The sequence below is a fragment of the Hylaeus anthracinus genome, unplaced genomic scaffold (genome assembly GCF_026225885.1).
Source record: "Hylaeus anthracinus isolate JK02 unplaced genomic scaffold, UHH_iyHylAnth1.0_haploid 11994, whole genome shotgun sequence".
Lineage (NCBI taxonomy): Eukaryota > Metazoa > Arthropoda > Insecta > Hymenoptera > Colletidae > Hylaeus > Hylaeus anthracinus.
The window spans coordinates 9,961,467-9,969,745 of record NW_026534341.1 but is presented as its reverse complement, the minus strand read 5'-3'; the positions used below and the strand labels follow the sequence as shown (position 1 = coordinate 9,969,745).

At 33.2% G+C, this 8,279-nt stretch overlaps 3 long non-coding RNA genes across 3 annotated transcripts; all 3 read right to left on the bottom strand.

The window, feature by feature from the left end:
- Positions 1-337: 337 nt before the first annotated feature.
- LOC128888504 (uncharacterized) lies at positions 338-1,259 on the bottom strand. Its single transcript, XR_008460277.1, has 4 exons — positions 1,204-1,259; positions 856-1,052; positions 752-782; positions 338-657 (listed from the first exon to the last, which is right to left on the bottom strand). It is a non-coding gene; the product is annotated as an uncharacterized LOC128888504 (long non-coding RNA).
- Positions 1,260-3,048: 1,789 nt separating this feature from the next.
- Positions 3,049-6,927, bottom strand: LOC128888501 (uncharacterized). Its single transcript, XR_008460275.1, has 11 exons — positions 6,789-6,927; positions 6,625-6,693; positions 5,926-6,506; positions 5,781-5,849; positions 5,174-5,695; positions 5,007-5,063; positions 4,289-4,919; positions 4,120-4,188; positions 3,489-4,043; positions 3,308-3,376; positions 3,049-3,220 (listed from the first exon to the last, which is right to left on the bottom strand). It is a non-coding gene; the product is annotated as an uncharacterized LOC128888501 (long non-coding RNA).
- Positions 6,928-7,371: 444 nt separating this feature from the next.
- LOC128888503 (uncharacterized) lies at positions 7,372-8,051 on the bottom strand. The gene is made up of 3 exons (XR_008460276.1): positions 7,907-8,051; positions 7,660-7,728; positions 7,372-7,527 (listed from the first exon to the last, which is right to left on the bottom strand). It is a non-coding gene; the product is annotated as an uncharacterized LOC128888503 (long non-coding RNA).
- Positions 8,052-8,279: the final 228 nt, after the last annotated feature.

Here is an 8,279-nt window from a genome sequence, read left to right as displayed (position 1 = left end):
AGGGTCGTAACATTAATGAAACTCAGGATTCTAGCCAGGAGAAATAAATTCGTCGTTCACCACTTCCCCGACATTAATATAAGCGGTACAAGTTGAACAGCCTCACTGCATGATACATGTTATTTTGTATCGAATTCTGAACACGTTTGATATTCACATTCGCTCACCCTGTAACTTTTAAAACACCGCCAGTGTTCGTGGCTGTGACGTGTACAAATGGATTCGTGTGCACTTAGTGACTTCACGTGAATTTTATGCACCAATTCTGGTAACAAAAATATTCTTTCGTGACTGACGCGTGGTAAGATATAATACCAACTTGTAAAGTCGTAAACAGGATAAGATTAGGAGTACTAAAGTAATGTTATTTACGGTGTTATATCACGGCGTTTACTTCGTCCTTATAATGTATGACTTCCACAAATTGTAAACGACGATAAGCAAATGAAGCTTAGCGAATACTTGATGGAAACGTGTTAGCATGAATCGCAATTTTGTTGAGAACGTTATATTGATAACAATGTATGTGAATTAACACAGGAAAGAAAAGGTGTATGTTTTACAAATGTGTTCTTTATTTTGTGTTAACGCTTGTCCATGCTGACTGAAATTTATTACGCATTATGACGAGTTTGCATCTCCTTCTTTATCTTCTCCCTATATGTATTTAGAACATCAATCATTTATATTATACTATATATACTAACGAATAACTAATGGAGTTGTGGATTTTAAATAGTTGTGACAGTACCTTTTTTTCTAAGGGGCGCATCGATTATATACTGTACAAAAAATAGGAAGTATGAATAAATTAACAAATTTTAATTGGAGAACAGAATCAAATGTTCATCTCACCGCTTCAGCAGGCAACAGAAGCCAACCTGTCACTACAAGAATTGAAAGTAGTATGAAAGAGAGCTTAGGACCTTGATACATGTTGCTTTGCGAATTTGCGACTACTTTAATACTAATTCACTTTGCTTATTGTATGTAAGTAGTCGATATTTATATAACCATCATCGTGACTATTCAAACTTTAGAACTGTTCGTGACTGAAATGTGTTTGATTTAATATTTCATAGAGCGATAAATTTCATGTGGAACAATGAATGTATAAATATATGAGAACTTCGACTGATCATAAATTTTTATTCTTTGTTATTGTTTGCGAGAAAATAACGTGGAAATTTTTTTTTTACTTACGTTTAGTTCGACGTATACCTATGTATTTTATAATATGCAAATGCGCTACATGATATGTAATACAAACTGTGAAGATTAGTTGAAAATTGTTATATAAACTACAAAGTGCTATAATCGTATCTGTGTCTGCATTGCATAATGAAAAATCCCGCCAACAATGAGCAATTTCGAACAGTAAAGATTACCAGTGTCACTTTACAATGTTTTGTCACGAGAACACGTGACAACGTGAATATACGTGGAATATATTATTGTCGCCATTCTTTTGTCACCCTGTTGATGGACGCCCGTATGCACCAAAAATACGTGTTTTATATTCCACGGCGCGTCTATACACGAATCCATTGTATATTTTAAAAATAACTTCGGAGAAAAAGTGATACCCGGAACGAACGAAAAATCACGTGCCTGTTACCATTTGACGCGATCTCGAAGAACCATCAGTGCACTGAATGAACATTTACAAACGTCACTTCTGATACAAGACAAACGAGCATTCATTTTACAAATTCTTACCAACGAATGAGATCACCGTTTCTCAAATATTTAAATGACTTATTATTACTCATTTCAAAGTTTCAGACGCTGCAAATGTTTAATTCCAGTCTGTTTTCGCTTCGCGCGCTGCACCCGTCCAGTATTTTTTGTAAACTCAACGCTTCTCGTGCGTGGATAAAACGAGCCCTCTGTCCGAACACTTTAATCCGACCGAAATCATGGCAACGCCGTAATCCCCGATCCTCCGGCATATAATAGAAAATATAAATTCATTGTGTAGAATATTAAACGCCCGCGTCGCGGTGCGACGCGACGCGAAACGTTGCGACGGAGATCGCGGTTCGAAATTACTATTCCAATTGCATCTTCCCCTGGCGGTAACGCCCCGGCCTGGTGGGGCGGGAAGGGATAAGGCAGCTGGAAAGCTTAATTTGTCGGAGATAGTAAAATCCGCGGGTTTAATACATATTTATAAAGCGCATTAATGTAACCCAAAGAATATTCATGAAAATCTTTAACCTCCCCCACAAGCGAGCTACGCTGCCTCGCGTTCCTGCGTCCTACGTCTGCGTTTTCCAAGGAAACAGAAGTAATATAGCGGGAAACTAAGCCAGATGTTAGGCGCGTACCGATGCAGCTTGTAATCTTCCTTATTCCGTGTTGCGATTTGCCGTATCGTGCGACGGAAAGTCGGTCGCTGCGCTCTGAACTCTCCGAAGCGCTGTAAACTAAGGTAAAGCGGGTCGACGGGGAAGAGAAATGAAACATTGATATGTTCACGGGAGATGAATACCTAATTTTAGCCGTGATACGGTGAAGTTAACATCGACCGATCAGTGTGGATGTTTGGAGGATAATAGACGCTTGTAATATTAATTGGATTTTACAGAATCGAGAGGTGTAACGCTCGATATATGTGTATCAGGTTTCCATTTATAATTTAGAAAACGCAATTTCAGAATATTTAAGAGTTGAAAACCATTTTCAATGACGAACGTTTACATTGTCCAGGATTCTATTTAAATCTGATTTTTATATGTCTCTAGGATGTGTTAATTTCAAAGTCACCGTAAACTCCACAATTTCAAGAACACTATCCTTGAATGTTATGAATAACGAGGAAATTGACAAAATGCAAGGATGAAAACTTAACCTATTTTACTTGAATCAGGTTAAACCTGAAGCGAATCATCTTACGAAATGAGAGTAACCGGTTTGCAGAGAATTAAGAAACAACGTCAAGAAATTGCGTTCAGATTGTATGACCGTAAATTATTCAACAGTATACAGACAATTTCCAAAGATAATAATTTGTAACCATCGATGAGAAGAAGAAAATGAAGAAGATTACAGTAATTGCATTACATTTATTTGTTATTGAAAATAACCAAATACGTAGAATTTTATGTATTTCACATTTATGGTATTTTCAACGGGAATCAAAGTGGTTTACGTCAAAATATTCGTCGTGGTGCTGCCGTTGTCTGTCAGAGACCAAAATCCATTATCAACACTTGCTCTAAAAAACAAAATTCATTCGGACATTGTCATTACATTATAAATTGCAGTTATGTGAGTTAATAACATCGAATCTGCTTGACAGTACCTTACACATGTTACGGTATTTCATGCTGCTGCAAAGTTTCTTTGGTAAATTATTGCAAGCTGGAGGTTCCTTTAAAATGTCGAACCAAAAGAAACAATAGTGGATAAAATTATACATCAATGACTTTACACGCGAAACAGTTTTAATATGTGGAAGAAATTAAAGTAAATGTTTATCTTACCGCTGTTACTGATGTCATGAAAAATCCTGACATCAAAATAAGAGAAACAAAGACGAGAAGAAGGCTAATTGTTTGACTCATGATTCCTCGTATCGACTCCTCAGCGTGTTTGTTATAAACATGCAGCTGCATTTGTCGTTCAGATTTTTATATACAAAAACTAATCGATGTTATGGCACGAACAGGTAGTTACGCGATCATTTAGGTGCGTAATATGTATGCTCCGTGACAAATTTCAGCGATACGTGCAGGTTTTCGTGACAGTCGTGATACATATTCTTACAAGGTAAGAAGATTACCGTCTTTTTTGCTCATTTTGTTAGTTAAGATCATTCGTGATTCTTGTGACGTGCTTCGATAATTGAAATTTTTATAGAAATGCTTAGGGTGATGGTATATTTGAAATATCCGTAAATATAAAAATGTTTAGGTAATGCATAGAATTTTATTTATTTTCACATTTAATTACATTGTTTTTAATAATTAAAATGATTAATTCCAAAGTCGTCATCGTTTGTCAGAAAATCGAGTTCATTTCCTTTATGAGCATTTTCTCTAAAAAATAGATTTGAATAAGCATAAAAATTATATTAATACACCATACGATTATATCATCAGAGTTAAAAAGTACCTTGCACATGTTACGGAAATTCGGGTCACTACAGCGGCTTTTAGAAGAAAATCTACATTGCTTTAGTTCCTTTAAAAATTCAAGTTACAAACAGTAAGTGAATTAACGTGTTGGGTAGAAACACATTTTAATTGTTTATAAAAGAAAGAAAATAAACGTGTACACTTACTCCTGTCACGGGTTTCATGAATAATCCCAACATTGAAATGAGAGATAGAAATATTAGAAGAAACTTGACGTCTTTCTTCATGATTCTCGTATTGAATTTTCAGCACGTACACTGTGAACATCTATCTGTGTTTGCTCTTCTTTTTTTATATACAAGTGCCATTCGAAGTTATGACACATATAACCAGATTACACGCACATTTAGAATTTTTATATACTGATTGTGTACACGTTTAGAAATATGTTTTCTACGTGACAAATTGTTTCAAGCTACTGATATGGTAGAATATTAACATAAATATACAAATATTAAAGTAATGCAAAAAATTGTATTTTATTTCCCATTTAATTACACTTTTCACACTAATTAGAGAATGATTAAGTCCAAAATCTTTACATACATTGAGAAAAGTATTATGTTTCCTTCGTAACAAATTATAGTTGCAAATAGTTTTTCGTGACTATCTTGAAACATTAGGGCATTTTACTTTTCTCTATTAAAAAGGCTACTATCTATTTTTCTTCACACGTGATTGCATTTTTCATAATCATTAAAATCGTTGAATCATAAATCCACATTGTAGGGCCGACGTAGTTTCCAGAAAGTGAAATTCGCTTTACGGACATTGCTTCTGAAAAATGAAATAAAAATGAGCACAATAATTACATTATGAATTTCAACTTCACGAATAGTCAAAATGAAATGGTAAATACAGTACCCTGCACTGGCCACGATATTTCCCACGTTTACATGGAAATCTGCATGTGACTGGTTCCTTTAAATAAACGAATAACCATTACAAGTAAGTTAATTTATCGCAGATCAATGATACTTCGCGTATTGATTAAAAAATATAAAACTATTGAAAGAAGATTTTTAGCATACCGCTGTCACAGATGTCATGAAAAATCCAGACATCAAAATGAGAGAGACCAAAACAAGAAGAAAACTAATTTTTTGATTCATGATTATTCTTACTGAATCTTTCACGGAATTACTATGAATTTCTATTCGAACATCCCCCTTTTATATGCAAAAACTATTCCAAGTTATGACACGTGTCGATAGGTATAAACATGTTTATAAACGTATTATGTATTTCTCGTGACCAATTTTAACTGTAAGTTCAGTTTTTCGTGACCGTGTTTTAAGATTGAAAAAAATGACAAGACCATCGCTATTTTTGTATATTTTGTTAGGTGAGCTTAATCTTAGGTACGGTTAAGGTATTAATTTTATTAAAAAAAAATTTTGTACATTCTACAACTAATTAAGAAAAATAACGATATACTTATAATGCAAATCATTTTATTTCGCCATTTTTGTTACATTCTCCACATTTTATGGAATTGATAAATCCAAAATTTTCATCATTAGTATACCAGAAATTTAAAGCTGACATGTACTCTGAAAAAGAAGGTAAAAAATGAATGCAATTTTTCCATTACGAACAGTATTTTGAATTTACAGAGTTGATGAAACATGACAGTACCATACACATCTGACGAATATCCGCATGACTACAAAGCATTTGGTCCATATCATCGCAATCTGGTGGGTCCTTTTAAAAATTAAACAGAAAATAAACGTTTAATTTCTAGATTAGAAAAAAGAATGGATGAAATTATGCTGCTCACCGCTCCAACCAGAATCACAAAATATCCGGTCATCAAAACAAGATATAAGAATAATACAAGAAACTTGACTTCGTCCTGCATGATTCTCTTAATGAATTTTCAGCGTATTAATATGTGAACGTGCCCTGGTGCTTGCTTTTTCCCTTCTTATATACAAAAACCGTCTGTTGTGGTAGGCGGATTATGTGCACATTTAAAATTTTATGATTTTACCAAACAAATCCTAGGTTTATGCACGATTTAACAAACTATAATACATTAATAACATAATTACATTGACATTTCCTATCATTGCTCTTCTCAAAATTATTTTAATATGTCGACTAAACATTTTTAATAAAAGTAAGGTTGTTTTAAAGTAGAATAAAGGTATATTTCTGTATTATTAGGACAAATCACTCGCCATTGAGGTATAAAGGTAAGAAACTTACAGCTTTAAATAATTTTCACACTTTATTTACTGTTGGTATTCAGTTACATGTTTGTAAGTAATTGTATACAAATAAACTCAATACTTCGGTTCAGGATGTAGACGTCGTCCATTATGCAATCAATGTTTTCTATCTTCCGTTGCATAGATTCTATCAATTTAGAAAAAATAATCATGATTATTAAATTATTTCTACAGACAATGGAATAGTAATACCATAGAGACGGTTTCGTTATACGAAATATTATATATAGTAATCATAATCGTACCCCACACATGGCTCTTATTTCCGGAAAGCGACATCTTTTTTTATAGAAAACGCCACATTTTGATGGATCCTTGAAAAAGTGGTGTGAAAAAAATTGATCAATGATACTGGATAGAGAAACTTCATCATAACAATCGAAGAAATTAAATAAAATTTATTTCTTACCGCTTCAGCAGGAGTCACAATGTACCCCGACACGAAAATAAGAGAAAAAAGTACGAGAAGGAACTTAACACTTTGATTCATGTTTCCTCGCGTCGAGTTCTAGATGCGTTTAATGTTAACATATCCTCGCATTTTCATCTTTTATATCCAACAGGAATTCGTGGTTCTGTCACGTTGAAATGATTTATGAACACTAGGAAATACGAAACACATTTCATGTATGAATTCTAGCAGTAAAATCGATTTCTCGTGACTGGCGTGATGGAAGCTTATCAATTTGTGGAGTCACAAGAATCACGAATGAGTCATCAACTTTTTGCATTAAAAGTGCGGTAAGATTATGATTATAATTTTGATTGGTAGCTAAAGGGGATCATTTATTAAATAATATTCTGCATTAAACAAACCAAAATTATTCGTTACATTTTTTAATGGAAAAATGGTATCTCTAACAAATTTATGGATTTACATGTATTCCCTTGTGAATATTTAAAACTTTGTCATTGAAAATCATGACTACATTTAAATGTTAAAGTGGTGCAAACAATATGAACGTGTTGATGGTTAAATAATGTAACGTATCAATAATTCATCATACTTTATTTCCCAAATAGAAATGTATTACAATATCGATAAAAATAAACTATTCAAATGATATCGTGCATCAGCTTGCTGATCAGTTGTGCTACGAATTTATAATTTATTTCCCCCTTCGACTCAGCACTCTGCGACACATGTCCTAATAAACAAAAAGAAATTGAGTATTATACTTCTATATCTTATAATTGTGAGTGTACCTAGATGTGTATGGCATCTAGCTGCACTATGGTTAAGTAATACTGTTAACAATGTTAAATAATTATAATAGTACCGGACAAACTTCTTCCATCAAGGGCGAGCCGCAAAATGATGTATCAAATGTGGGGCATCGTGGAGAATCCTTGAAAAGTAATGTAACATGAGATTTGTTAGATACAGATTTTTCTGTTTTAAAAAATTAATGTTAGGTAAAATGTGTGCTCTTAACAGTTTAAAATTAACGGTACTCTGTAAAATTTTAAAATCTCAATAAAAACAATCGTAGTCTTCTATAAAAATTTAAAATACTGATAGTTTACCATCCCTAGCGAGGGTGTCACAAAGAATATGGACACGAAGATAACAAAAAATAAAAGAACAAATTTCATGCTTTGATTCATGATTCCTTGTGCTGAATTCTTAAACTCAACATGTACTTGCGCTTCCATATTTTATATGCAACGCTATTCGAGGTCACCACATTCGTAAATTGATATGAGAACGTTTAAAAGTGTAACGTGTACTTTACTAGATAATTATTAGTTATAAAACTGTGATTTCCTGGCTCACGTATTGTGATATTGTAATAAATGGTACAAATCTGATATTACTATAAGCTGTTTATTTTATGTCTCAACATCAAGCTATTGATTTCATGTTCTGTTTGAGTAGCAAATTGTCATATTTGAAAAC